Here is a 16,128-nt window from a genome sequence, read left to right on the forward strand (position 1 = left end):
ATATTTACAAAATATATTATATGGAATTATTTAGTCCCCAGAATTAAGTGGATCTTTTTTACCACTGGTTTCAAAAAAGCACCCACCATTACTAGTCTGCAACTCCTGATTTATTCAGCATAAGGAAACATTCCATATTTATCTGAGCAAATAGAAAAAAAATACAAAGAGGTGTACAGGAACAGTTTATGAAGCTGTAGATCTTCCTGTAATTAGTAAAGTGAAAACACTTTTTAAGTCTTGAACAAAGTATTTGATGTGTATATTTTCATCAGGATTTTTGCCTTTTTTTTTTTTTTTACCTTTAAAATCATCTTAATCTTTCTTGGGAACTCATATAAAGGCAGAAATCCAACTTCATCAATCTCAAAGTTCTAGCAGAATCAACATTTTTCAGAGCTTAAGAGGGGAAAAACATGCTGAATGCTCAGGTGATCATTGAAGACACATGGTCCCTCCCTCTACCTTCTTCTGAGCTGGTGAGAGGCAGGCTGCTGCCAGTTCAGAAACCATGGAAGAGAAGGTCCTCCTTCTCCTCCATACCTCCTCACAGGCGTTGTCTTTCCCAAATTTCAACACTGTAATACAGCTCTCCAACTTTATGAGAGATTGTAGTACTGTTTGGACTTTTTACAAGGCTCCAGACACTCAAACCATGACTTTTGCTGGTCTGCCTTTCATTTATTTGGCATCCTGTGCCATCATGCTGCAGATTGCTTTGTTTTAAGTTACATTGCTACATCTGGAATCTCAAATGTCGTTAGAGACATGCCAAGTGACTTTGCCTGTGGAGTACTGGATGATAGCCACCAACCATGGAGAATACTGCAGGGCAGCTCAGGGGCTGGCAGTGACCTGGGGCTGGGTGCTGGCCCAAAAAAGGCTCCCTTGAGCATATCCAGGCAGGATGTGGTATCCAGGGACTGTCCTGCTGCCCCAGCCAGGAGCAGGGCAGCCAGGAGGGATGGGGGCAGCCCCAGCCCTGGACAGGCAGACACTGGGCTCAGATCTGGGCCTGTGGCAGGGCAGGGCAGGGCTGTGGGCAGCTGGAGACCAGCCCTGCTGCTCTGGGGTCCCTGGGGAAGGAGCTGCTGGCCCCAGGGCTCTGACATGGTGTCCTGGGCTGTGGGCATGGTGAGGAAGCCCAGGGGCTGGACATGGCTGGCCAGAGCTGGCAGTACCCTTAGGGCCCTGAAAATTGCACAGACACATAAATGCATTGCTGACTGAGGCCATTAACAAAAACACATTGCTGGAAATAGTAAAAGAGCCCATGCAGTGCCTTTCACCTTGCTGAACTGTTTAGTGAATGATTTAATTTCTGCTTGCATTTTTGGTTCCTTCTATGTTAGCTAATTCTGTTTATAGAATAATTAGGCAATTACTTAATTGAAACAGAAACAAAATTTAGTGTATTTCTAAATGTGCAAATTATAATTAGTCTGCTTATTAAACTGCATTTGCACAAATTATACCTCTTTATGTATAAAAGGAAACATGGCTGAACGATTTAGTGTGCTAAAACAGCTGTGAGCGAGTATGTCAGAGACTGTGTGTGCCAGGTACATGATTATCATTCAGGGGAAAAAGAACAAGTTCAAAAAAGTAGTCTTTTAAGAGGACTAAAAATAAGTAGACAGTTCAGAGATTTGCAACTTTGAAAATGTCTGAACAATTTTCCAATATCCCATGCTCTGAAGACAGGCAGACTTTACTGTGTTTAAGCCATTTTAATAAAATAAAACCCAAAGTTGAGGGGTTTTGGATAAGACTTCACTTCCGTATATCCAGTCATTATTATTCTTGTATAATATAAGACAAATTCAAATGATAGAGTTGCAAAGGAAAAGCAGTTGGCAATGATCCTTTGCAGGTCAGATCTTATGATTCACTATCAGTCATTTTAATTTTAACCATGAATTTGAGTGAACTGAGGATCACACTCAATGATCCCTGAAAATCCTCATGGTACCATGAAACATTAGATTTTCTATACAATTTTGACTGAAAGAACTTTACAGTGGGCAAAAACTTAAAGCTGACCTTTGATTATACATATAAAGAGACCTGCACGCATTGTATTATTGAATACATTTTGTCATTAAGTATGCCCACAGTATTCTTGCTTCCAGAAAGACTATATGAATAAGTCACATAGAATTTAAAGTCTTGCCCTTTTGGAATATCTACAACCTGTTGATAAAATATTACACAAACTCAATAGCCACGCAAAGTTAAAATGAAGAAATCAGATTTGGGAATTAATAATTAAAAATCCTCTCTAAAGCTGGAGATTTCTTGTAGCATATTTCTCAGACTAGCATAGCAATATTTAGTTAAAAATGTAAAGTTTTAGAAACATTTCTCATCTGTTTCAGAGGATTCAGTATGTGTAAAGTTCTAATGATAACTTGCCCTCAAAATTGTAAAGCTACTCTTTATTGTAATTCCCCTCAAATCACTTCGCAGCTATTGGACACTGCTCCATCTTTCCTGTTTGAAGTATTACCTCTGGTTGTTGGTGGCTTCTACCTATGGCTTATCTATAGCAGTAATTATAGGATCAAGTCAAAGTGTTACTGGAGAACAGAAAGGAATAAGTAGTTCTCAGCTTGGAGATCACTGCATAGCTGATAATTTTAAAATATGGTCTTTTCACATTTGAGCCTTGTATGGAGATACTCAACTAAATCAGCTAAGTCATGTTAGAATAGTTAGTTAATTTTCCCCTGCCCTTTAGTTCTGTGCCAAAAGAAATACTTGTAGCATGTCTGAATGGGGCAGCCACCCAACAGAAGATTTCACAAGAACAGCATTTAAAAAAATTAGATTATTGACAGATGCACACAAAACTTGTAAACTGATGCATTTTGGCATCAGTGTGATAATTAAATTGTTCTGGGAACTGCCCATAAGACTTATCTTAGTTTAATAATAATATGCAGTTTTCTATTATGAAATCTCATGACAACCACTATGCCTTTACTTGTAAGTCAGATAGTGTATTAGATAGACCTTAAGACAAAATGGTGCATCTTTCACCTTTGAGTGACATAAAAGCAAAATAAACCAAATTCTTTTATAAAACAGTAGGTGACCATACCCCTAGTTGATTCATGTCTTGCTTCTATGTTAAAGCTCTACATGGAAATTGTCAAACTGGGCATCAAATAAAACAAATCAGAATTGCTAGGATTTTACAACCTCCCTGTACAAGAGTGAGAAAGTGGGGTGGGGTAAAGGAGCGGAGTAATGGTGACATTTTTATCTCTGCATCCTTGTTCTTTTAACAAAATGTCACAAGAATCACATCTCCTGATATTTTATAAATGTCTAAGAAATTCTTTTTCATTAGCAATTTGATACAACACCAGCACTTGTGAAGGATTGTCACTTATGCAAAAACTACCCTGACTTTTACATCTAAAATGTCTTAAGATGAAATGAATTACGCATTTTTGTTACCAGCTTGAATTCCAAGTCACAAAATTAGTTTAAAACTACAATCAGTCATAGTTGTTCTCAGTAATTGCTAAAAACGGGTTTTCTTAAATAAAAGTTCAAAAGTAATCAACTCACCTAGGTAAAATAATTAAAATTAATAATTGAATAATATGTTTTGGAGCAATTTATATATTATCTATTGTATTACCAGAGAAAGTTTTCAAAGTAATAGATAAATTAGGCTTTATCCTCCAGATTTTTAGTAAAAACAGCTCAGTTCAAGCTTAAGATTGTAATCTTTTTACATGTTGAAGACAGAATTCTTTCTGTATTCATCTAAATTTAGTTCTAGAGGTTGTGACATTACAGCAAATTTAGTTTAATCATACTGGTAGTTTTACATGTAAATTAATGCATGTACTCATACAGAATTATAGTGTTAGAGAATCATTAACAAAACCAATGATGGGCATTCCCCCCAGAATATGGGATCCCTAATGAACTATAATTTAGATTTTAAATGAGAATAAATTACCATGCCAGCAGTTCTTTGAACACAGATTGTTTTTTGAATATATCTTCACTAGGCAGTTTGTAACTGGAAGTGAATTAATCATTTCAGTCCAGAAAAAATCAAATGCACTAAAATGAAACTTGCATGACTGATCCTTTAAATTTTAATTCATTAGGATGTTTTTGGGAAAGAAATATTTAGAATGATGATGAGAAATGACAATTGATTTTAAAACTTTTTGTACATTTACCTGAAAAAGAAGATTAGTTTTCCTTGGCCACCAACAAATCACATATCGATTTAATGGGAACTTTATCATATATCATGAGGATATTTACGTTCAAAAGTGTACATCATGGACACATAAAAGTGGCACAAAAAAGCCACTTGATACCAATGAGATACCATGTACTATAAAGCAAAAGTAGTAAAAAGCAGAGTGAAACCTGATCTTTCAATCTGGTATTATAGGACATTCAAGGAAAATGGATACATTTTTTGTGCTTTGTTCATTTATTTTCTTGGTGTATTCTATCATCATCTTATTAAGTGTAATGATACAAAATCTGGTTGAATTTTTGAAGCTGATTGAATGAAGTTCACGGAGTAGTTCAACATACTAAAGCACAATGAGTGTGAAATATCACTGTTCCTGCAATAGGCCAAGAGAACCTCCAGAAGAGCCCAGGTTCTCTTTAAGAACAAAGTTAATAATTTCCCATACCGGAAAAAACCCAAACTTATATAATAAGACTCTCTTTTTATCAAGTATTGGAAGAAATGCAGTGATGCATCAAGCAAAGAAAGAGGTATAGCAGAAACAATTACCATAAAGAATAAAATTAAGTAATAATTAAGCGTGTTGTCTCAAAACCTTCTATTTGTCTTCATGATGTGAAGGTAATAACATATGCAAAATTTTTGAAACATTTCTGTTCTCATGGGATGAATGTTTGGAACATGGGTATAACTTACAGACAGCAGGGCAAAGTGTTTCTAGTCTTGGCCATCTACACCTTTCATTATTCATTTAGAAGAAATGAAACTAGACACTCTGTGAAGGCAGACACTATTTATTCATACTTCTGCACCTGACATCCAGCTCCTCATGTTTCTGGGCATTTCTTTCACAGAAATGAATTGGGATACTTCATATGCTCATGGTAGATATGCCTTTTAGTGCTTCCCCTTGCCCCCTTCCCTTCCCAGTTCCATTTTGTTTGGTGGACTTAGTCAAACTCTAAAGCTGAAACAGAGTAGATGTACATTAGGGCTATAAATTTGCACCAGGAATGTGCTTTTCAAGTAAAACTCCTAAATGTTCCTGCTTCTTGTGCCTTGATTTATCAGGGAGTAGTTGCAGATTACACAAACTGGATTAATTCCAGATGAAAATTGAAAAATGTGCCCTAGGAGTCCGCCTAATGTTTTTCAATCAGCTATGAGTATTCAGTCCTGGTTGCAAAGTCCACACCTTTTTCCCATTCTTAACAAACATGCATAGTGCATACACTGAACGCTCTATCAATTATTTTACTGCACATATCTGGTTTTGCTATGCTGTCCTCTTTGCTAATGTACCATAGTCACATTAACCCATATTCCTTGATGGGAAGTGATCCTGGATCTAATAAATCAGTCTTGATTTTAACTTTTATTTCAGAAGTAAATAGACAATACATCAAGAATTTTAGAACTTCACAGCAACCACTGGAAAAAAGAGGTATCTTATTGTATAGGCAGATAACCATGCTTTAGTAACCTGGCAAATATCTATACAAATATACTAAATATGCAAGCAGGTAAATGAAGAACACACACTGAAAAAAAACCTAACACCAATGCTTTATGATATTGGGAATTTCCAGCTAAGGCTTCCCTTACAGAGATTTCTATTTCGTTTAGTTCTTCATAATTATAGGAAGATATTTTGGCTAGTGACTTTGAAAGAGTCACTTTGAAAAGGTCAAAAAAAAACCCCTCTTAATAAAATTTTTGTATAATATTTTGGATCTAACTTGGGAGTTGAGACACATTGTTAACAGGAAATATTTTAGCAAGTGGATATTAGTATCCCAAATTTGTGGAGATAGCATATGAAAGCTTTTAAACAAAAACGATGATTCTGTGGATAGTAACTTTTCAATACTATTAGTTGAAATTACCTCATATTATCTACAAAGCTTTCCATACCTCTGACTAGACTTCTACATCGTCAGTGTTTTTAATTCATGGCCTAGGCATTTGCTGCCTACTGCATGATATATGGTTCTTTTGTTTTATGTCTCAAGTGCACAGCCTTTAAAATTGTATTTACTTCTTTACTGGCTTGCACAAACCTTTTGTCATGGGTTACCTGTTGATAACAGGTGGAAAGTGTCAGTATATGATTCTTCCTAGCACTCTTTTTGCTTGAGTTAGTATTTGTTAAGTAATTTACACCACAGTCAGATCCAGTCTTGAAATCTGAAAGTGACAGATTTCAGATTAAGATTATCGTTTCCAATGGTAAAGGTGACAGATTTTTGTACTTCTTATGGTCTTGAATACAATATGAAAAAATCGATACTTCTTTCCTTTGAAATTAATTATCTATAACATTTTAAAGATTTTTTAAGCTTGCACAGTACTCAGAAGTACCCATCTGATTTGATTCAGAACTGCATTAAATCCTGATGTCTGTATACATAACTATCATTTTTAAATCCATTTACTCTGAGCATCTGAAGGATTGTTTTCCTTGAGAAAAGCAACGTGTACATAAGCTAATAAAATAACCTCTGGGCATTCAGACACTGACTTGGAATGGCAAGAGAAAGTGATTGGAGACTTCCATCTATGTTTGCACAAGGTTCTCATGTTAATATGTGTGGCAGTCTACTCCTGATCATCAAGCATTCCAGTTAGCATTAAATCCCAAGAGAAGACACAGCGCAATTCTAATATGTTTTTTACAGAGGTGCTATCCACAACATTAGTCAAAAGATATTCAGTAATATGTCCTAGAAGAAGTGACGTGTAATAGCAATTATGCCTCTGCATTGTGGTAGGGGCAAGAGGAATCCTTACTGAGATGAAATGCATCATCATCATTCACCAGGCATAATTCTTTCAGAAGTGGACTAAGAAGAAACTTGGATAAGGAAAGTATAATGAGTGAAAGACAAAAGATATTGTCTTAAAATGAACCTACAACAAAGGAAGCAGATATGAACATTTGAAAATATACCTTGTGGGACAGCCTGTAAGAGAATTTAAATATATTGATTCTGAAATAGCCATAAATTATATTTATGCAGATACTGGTAGGGTAACCAAACAAGCTCTTAATTAAATTGTTGCTGATTTCTGAATGTGCTTAATTCCTAACCCCCTGTGAAATCTTTATACAAACATGTCAATGATTAATTTATTATTATCCACCAATTTTTCTGTGCACAATTTTGTAATTTTTCCAGCTGCTATTTCTAGTTCTAAGAATCTATTCTCTCTGATTTCTGAAGACTGTCTTTTTGGAAAAATATCAGATGAGTCATATATGAGTTTTTCAAATCAAGAATTTATCTTCCCTTTAAAAGATTTCTGGCTTCGCTAAAATATTTAAGCCTCTGTATGGGGAAAATGTTTGACCTATTAACCACTATTCTACAGTTTCTTAATGCCTGGAATTTGGCTGAAGATAATAACCTTCCAGATTCTTTTTTCACTTTGGATCTTTTGTAATTGTGTCTATCACAGATTTCATTTTTGGCCTTACAACATATCGTGCTACTTAAATCTGTTATTTCATGTTCACAGTGCACTTGATTTCTTTGATTTTCAAGAAAGAGATGGTTGAAATGTTTCTGGGTTTATAAATCTCAGGAAGTTTCATTTTTCCTTGAAGTAAGCCCTTATAAGCCTTGAACACTTGTGAACAGATGTATTTTCTTGAAAAGAAATTAAAAGTTTCATAGTGCTATCATTGTAAAACTTCTGCTCTAATGTAAGAATCCTTAAGTGTGCCAACCACATCAGAAAATTTAACCAAAGTAAAATGATTTCCACTTTTGTTTATTAAAATTTTTTACATTTATATTTTTTTGTCAGTGAAAACTACCTATGGATCTATTGCATTAGAGAAATGTTCTCAACAAGTAATTTATATTACTTGTTTAAAATTTTTCCCTAGTAATTAATTTTTGGACCAATCATCTTTCTTGTAATGTATTAGTCTCTTCCTTAATTTTACAGAATTTTCTCTAACTCACGAAGTCCTTATTGGACACTTTTTTTTCACATATTTTTACGCTCTTTCTCATACTCCTCCCCATTTTTTCTAATTATTTATTGTTTCCAGTATCAAGAAATACTTTCTCAGGTCCCTAAAACTCAGTGTAAATAGGACCCAACAATATTAAAACTTCTTCCATCATTATGTTGGCTGCCCAAATAATGAAAACATAGCCATGTAGCCTTACAAAACTTGCACTCTTCAGAAGAAAAGCAAGAAATGCAAGAAAAGCAAGAATTATATCAAGGGAAGTGTTCTTAGTCTGTTGTTTGTTTTTGACTGAAAAGGATTTTTCTTCTGTAATGGTTTGGACTGCTAATCATGCCTTATTTATCTGTTAGTCAGAAATATCCATAATTTAAAAAGTATAAAGAACCTGTTCAGATTAGTGATTTGATGACTATTCTTGGCTTAATTCAATGAGATAAACCTATGCACACCAATGTAAATACCAAAGAAAAAACAATATCACTGCTTGGAATATCACCAAAGAAAATTTCTCAGTTATGGTTATATTCTTCAAAGATGCATAGGCCTGAATGATCACAAAGCAGCCATTCTTGCTCCAGGGATGAAAAATAATTTCATCACAATTATGCAAAAATAGATTATGGGAAAAAGGAAGCATTGCTGTTGTCTCAAGAACTACATACTGGAATTAAGTTGAAAATACTAAATCCTAAATTCTCCAGAATGGGCAAGTGCACTAAGGGAAAGTCTAATATATAGGAAAGAACCTGCACAGTGTTATCAAGTATCTTTCTTTCCTTTCCTTTCTTTCTTCATAAATGAGTACATCTTCAAAAGGACAAAATTTAAAATGGCCTTTTATATCTGATATTATCTTCACGAGTGGCAGAATGACTAAGGTTAATCCAAAAAAAGCAAAGTTTGTGTCATCTCTTTAATTCTACTTGAGTTTTTCTCCTCTAGGATTAGCAGCTCAACACTCACTATTGTTCCTGCTATCTGATTACATCATATTATTTATCCACTATTTAAACTAAGGCCAAAAATGGTCATATACAAAAGCTGAACTCTGAGCTCAGAAATTCCTCTTTCATCAGCCAATCCAGGTCTATTAATGTTTTCACAAACTATACTTTTCTGTTAGTACAAAAAGCTTGCTAAAATAGCTGAATTTTAAAGTACTCTGTATGTATATAATGTGGTGCACAAAAATTGACAGTATTTGTTATTGATAATGTTTCTTACTTGCAGTTAGTACTGTTTTCAAGTAAAAGCAAGACACAGCTTCACTGCTTGGCAAAGTGAGTTGTTGGACTTTGCTACAAATTAAGAGACATAAAATCTTACTAGCTTCTATCTGTCTGTGTTTTTAGTGCTCTCCTTGATTGCTGCAATACCATACTTAATTAAAATTTTCAAACAAAGTATCAGCCATTTTTTATGAAAGAATAAAATTACTTCTAAAAATGGAAGCTTGCAGTAAACACAGGCTTTCATTTTAAAGTTATTTTACACATTAAAAAATCCAGCTTTAGAAGTTCATATGGCAACATAAAAAAAGGAACACAAATAAAATAAAATGACATAGAAATGCTCAAGTCACCAGACTTTGTGTTCTTCTTTTAGAGGTCTAACTGCTCAAAATAGTTAAATGAAACATTTATCTGTTTCTTTACTGTCTTTTAGCTAAGGCAAATGAACTTGAGTGAACATATTGCCATATCTGCTTCTTCCTTTCATTTATTTGGGCTCTTTATTGTCTCTGTCCTTTTTACTTCTGCTCAGGTATGTCTCCACAAAATAGCAATTTCCCTGTTCATATTTCACTCATTTTTTTAATCTGAGAGATGCTTTCCTCTGATCTTTTAATTTGCTAATTCTAGAAAGTGTAATTTATTAAATTAAGGGCAAAAACCAGCAAAAAACTACCAAACATAATTTTACAGCTACCTGGCTATTACAGGTTTTTGGTTCTGATTTGATGAACATTTTCCCCCTTAATGAAAGTTTAATTGATTACTTGTATATTTTCATAAGCTTTACAAATAATATTGAGGTTGATCCAGAGAAGAATTTACAGTGACTGGCAAATTATGTGCTGCCAGACACAGATTCTGAATATTTTACTCCACAGATTTTATTTAGGTTCTTTCTTATACTAGAGCTGCCTGTTCACTAGGAGATAAATGAAGACTACTTAAAACATGGACAGATTAGTTTGTACTCTGAACTAGGTGTTTAAAAAGTAATTAATGGCATTGAGGTGTGTTAAAAGCAAGCAACCAAGCAACCAAAAACCAACAAAACAAAACACCCAAGTGGTTTTGAAGATGTGATCTCAGTCCTCACTCCAATGCAGACATTTCTTAAGATTCCAGTAAATTGCAATAGAATTTAGTATTGCACAGATTGACTGCAATGCAATGGCAATAAAACTGATTTGGTTTCTAAAATTTTATTCTTTTATAGTTAAACCTTATGTCATTAAATGTTCTATTCTTATTGGAATGACTTTATATCTGAAAATAATTGCTTGTACATCTGGTGTGAGGAAGTGTTTGAAAGGTCTTTTTGCTTAGCTGCTTTATTTCTGAAAAAAAAATGCAGGAAAGAGGGACCATAAATGCTGCAGGAAAATCGCCAACAAAAAAGACAAAAAACCCAGGCAGAAGAAAATTGGGGAAAATTTTGCACTTATGGAAAGGATTAGTTTTGGATCTGAATATTTTTGACAATGAAGGAGAAAAAAGAGCTAAATGTGATTGCATAAAAGATTAAATGCTCCAAATCAGCATCAGATCCTCTGTACCAGAATATTATTTCCTAAAAGATTAGGAAAGCAGCTAATAATTTGGGATTTTTTGACCATTCATATTAAAACAATGATGAAGCATAAATAAAAGCATGCTGTCCCCTGACTGATTGTTGAAGACACAGGGAACAGAAAGACAGATTACTCTAAGTAGAGATTTGAAATCTTTTTCTCATTGTGTAAAAAATTCTTAAGTTAGCTGGCCTTATGATATTCATTTGTTCATTATGCTAGCACAAAACAATTTGGGGTTTTAACTAGCAAAAATTTTTAGTTGAACAGAGATATCTCAACTTGTTTTATATTGTTAGATTTTAGTTATAAATTTTTTATAACTGCCCATTCAATCGGAAACCCACATACTGGGATAGAATATTTTAGTTTCTGATTCCTAGGAATTACTTTCCCTCCCCCCCTGCTTTTTGTAGTTTTGGAGGAAGTAAAAGCCTCATAATGTTTAACAAGCTACACTTTTTGCTAGTATTCAAATATGGAATAACATATTAGAAATACAGAATCTGTACTTTTAGGCAAAAATGTTGCTTCTAACAAGCCACACTCTTCTCTTGAGATGTGATGCACAAATACAGAAAACCATCAGAACAGCTAGCCATCTAAAAAGCTGAGGATGTTGCATTAGAGAAATATTCTCAATTTGTTTTGGTACTCTTTCCCATTTTTGAAAACAGCCATTAATTGGCTTATGGAACTTCACTTTAAGACACAAACTTTGACATAAAAATGCAGCCTTACCTATAGAGATGCCCTGAGAACATGAACAGTACAGTAGTGTTTCTCTTGTTGCTTTTAGAGGAAATTGGATGTCAATTTTCACTACTATGAAATAGTCCATAGGCTCCTTGTTCTCAAATTTCTCATTTTATCCACTTGCTCTCATTTTCATTTTGTGTTTGCAGTTATGAACTTATGTGCAACATACAATTAAGTCTTTCATGTTTCCAAAGGTTTCAGTTTTGTTGCGGAATGCTTATTCTCCTCAGTCCTTAACAACACAGACTGCCTCTTCCATGTCATGCACCTTGTATGGGCTATCCAGTCATGGGCTACATTATCTGCTGAAATTAATCATAGCAGACACTATTGCCTATACGCTCTTTGCTTCTTCACTGTCTCAGCATTCTTGGTCAAAGAAGAACCTAGAATTTTTTAAAAATTTATTTAAAAGTCATTCAGTCATATAACTGTATCTTTTTCAACAGTAAATCTGAATAAATCTTCTTTGTCTTATAAAATTATTTTAAAGACAAATACTTCATTTTTTTCTGTGTTATCACTATCTCTCTCCTTTCTTCCTTTCTTTAGGTGATAACTTTAATCTATGTCAATGTTCAAGAACTCAAAGGAATTATGCAGCTTTTATGTGTCCCAATTCAGGTCCAAATTAAGAGGAAACAGATGAAACAGGCCCATTTTCAGAAAAGTAAGATTTTAAATACACTTTGAAGGTAAGTCCTCTTAAAGAAAATCAACTAAGAACCCAAATAATAACAAAATGCTGGTCACTAGCTATGTTAAAAAATATTATCTGTTTGTATTATTTATTATACATCATATATTGATTTAAGGAATGCAATTGTGTGCTAACAGCATTTTAATTTATATATGTTGATGTGTAAGATGTATTTTCAAAACTGCACTTGGTACTTCTAATAAAAAGGTATTTTGGAGAACAATAAATGAACATTTTTTTAAATTGTGATTATCAAACCCAATTCCAAACAAAAGTTAAATTTCCTAAAATCATTGCTGGACATTGGATATACAAGTCCCTTTTGAAGTTTTCACTCTTTCATCATCTTAAACAATGATGGCTGTCTATAGCAATAAAAATAACAAGGTAATGTAATAAAAAAGATTTTATGTACAGTTTTTTTTCCAAATAAATAATTTAAGAAAACAAATTGAAATCTATTATGTAGCAAGTTTCACAACATATTTCACACATTGATAACAGCCTAGAATATGTTATTTTCTCATCATGTTTTAGAATCAAATAAGGCTTTTCATTATTAATTGGACTGCATTATCTTTTATCTCTATACTATGTAATTAAAGGTCAACATGGCCAACAATTAATTTTAAAATAGTCTATCAGGGGAGGCTATCATATGCAAAAACTATTTCAGAGCAGAAAAAATACCTTTGCAACTATTTTCAAGGCCAGCTGTTATACATATGAATGTGCATGACTAATGAAGAAGGGATACCTTGTGAATGTTTTGACCCCTTTTCTGATTTCAAGGTGTAATAGTCAAGATTTTTCCTTATGGATTTTGAACTGTTTTATTGCACATCTCTCATTAGTCATTGCACTTTTGGTATAAATTTTGAGCAATTTTTGTTTATAATTTTCTTAATGTACTTGTTGTTGTTTGAGAATGAGCTGATGAGTGGAGGGTAACTGGGTAGTTCATCCTGATTAGTTCTATGAATTCCTTTCCAAATCTTTACATTCATTATTGTACACTTCCTCCTTGAGGTCCAGACAATAGAGTTAATATTATAAGTAGATATATTTATAAATATAGAAACATAATATAAATATAATTATATAATATAAATAAGATTATATAATATAAATATAATATATAAGATAAATATAATTATATACCCCTTTGGAGAGCCAGATCGCTGAATTTAATGCTGTATTTATTATGATTACACCCTTATCTATACCTCCTGTGGCCTGGTTGTTTGTAAAGTGTTCGTTCACCACAATAATGAGAAGACTTGGCTGTGTTTGGTGGTTGGCTGTACATCTTCTGCACAGATGGGTCTATCTCAATGTTTCCACCAGCAGTTTTTTCCACTCTTTTTTCTACTCCCACAACACAAGGGCTACTGACCCCTTACTCCTTAAGACAACACTTCTGTGTTCAGCTGGGAAATCCAGTGTCCTAGCTGATTTGACACTGGTTCTGGTTGCCAGTCTTTTTTATCGTTAAAGGGCTTTGCAACACACATCTGATCGTCCTATCCTGCTCTCCCAGCTACAAAGCTGGGGCAGCTCCTTGTGTGGACTCATCTGGGCAAACTGTCCCCTTACCCTTCCCTGACAATAATCAGGGCTTTTTCTTTCTGCAGGGTAAGCAACTCCTCCTTATCCTTAGAAGAGAAAGGAAACCAAAAACCACCCCTATGCTCCAGGCCCAGGTAAGGACATTTGCTGCAATGACCTCAGATATCAGGATGGCAACACTTTTCAGCCAGCAGTGCATATGTTTCATTTTTTCAGCAAGCTAGCTTCACTGCTGATCTCTCTGTACTTTTCTGCACTTAGATTAGTATGAAGGCAAAGTACAATAAAAGTCTTACAACTTACTAAATCAAATGTAAATATGAGCTTTGCAGTAGGCTTCACCTTGTCTTAACAGTAGCAGAAGCATTTCTTCATGAAAAGGACACTCATAGAGTTCTTATTTATTTCAGCAAAATACATTTTTTTGGAAACCTGCATTAGAGAAGCGGTAATCTCTTACAGTATGGAATCTACTGGTTAATTAAAACACTCCCTTTTAAATCTCTGGATGACACTAGTATCATACTCCCGCTCAGCATAAACATACACAGTTTAAGAATTATTACAATCATTAGTATAAGTGTTGAAAAAGTGTTCTTTCACAGACAGTCCTGAATCACTCTTATCTGAGACATACAATACGTACATTGTGGACTTTTTTCAATCATGAGTCATGCCAGCTTTGTCAAGGGAAACTTGCATGAGGCTATCTTAAGGCAGATGCCTCTGGAGTGCTGCTTTGCTTTTTCTCAGCTAGTAGTTGCATAAACTGCTTTGGAAGAAAATGCCTCTGAATAGAAACATAATACATAATCAGCCCAAATAATTACAACAAAAATGCTAACTTGCTGTTTTCACAACATGGATAATAAGCTTGCTTAAGGGCATGGAATGCAAAATCAGTTTTGCATGTCTTGTATTTCAGAGTCATTAAAATGTGCTACACTCTGAGTATGGAAATAAATGCCTCTGCTGATAACAGAAGTGACAACTGACACACTGGGAATTCAGCTGTTTCAAACGGTGGCAGAGATATCAGCCAGGATGTAATGTGGATAACTTTCGTAGTGTCTATGTCTGTTGAAATATTTCAATATATTCAGTTTTAAATTCAGGAAGCATAACATGGCAGCCCAATGTTTTAATTTAGAGATTCAGAGAAATAAAACAGGGACGATATATGCTATCATTGCCTAAATTTATGTTGAACTTTATCATACGAAATCAAGGGATTTCAATTTCAAAGCATATTAAGAATATGTAAGTAAGAATATTATCCAATAGAATGAGTTCTCTCTAAGTTGTATTTCACATACTGGAAGAGCTTCTACACTCCTAATAGTTTCCAAACAAGGTATTTATTCACAGAGCTTATGTTTTGACTTGGATAGAATTATTTTTATTCTCAGTAGCCGGTATGAGGCTGCATTTTGAATTTGTGATTAAACCAGTCTTGGTAACGCAAGGATGTTTTTGTTGTTGCAGAGCAGCGCTTATACAGCATCAAGAACTTTTCTTTTGCTCAACCCACTCCACCAGTGAGGAAGCTGGGAATGCACAGAGAGTTTGGAGGGGACACAGCCAGGAGAATTGACCTCAAATGACCAAAGGGACATTACATAGCCTCTGGCATCACACTCAGCATATAAAGCTGGGGGAAGAAAGGAATAGGGAAGGATGTTCAGAGTGATCACATGTGTCTTTCCAAGTCACAGTTACCTTGATGAAGCCCTGCTTTCTTGAGGAAAGCTGAACAACAGGCTGCTGATGGGAGCTGTTGAAAGAATTTCTTCATTTGCTTTGCTTGCATGAGTTGCTTTTGCTTTCCATATTGAACTGATGTTTTTGCAACCCATGAGCTTTCTCACTTTTAGCCTTCTGTTTCTCTCACCCATCTCGCCATGAGAGAGAGAATCAGTAGCTCTGTGGGGCTTAGTTGCTGAATGGGGCTAAATCACTAAAAGGTTAATCTTCTATATCTAGAATTAGTAAACTCATGTTCAAAGAACACAGGTATTTTATACTGAAAACGTCTTAATAAATAATCACAACACTCTTTTGTATGGAAAAAATTC

This window comes from Melospiza melodia, chromosome 1 (genome assembly GCF_035770615.1).
Source record: "Melospiza melodia melodia isolate bMelMel2 chromosome 1, bMelMel2.pri, whole genome shotgun sequence".
NCBI classification, from domain to species: Eukaryota; Metazoa; Chordata; class Aves; order Passeriformes; family Passerellidae; genus Melospiza; species Melospiza melodia.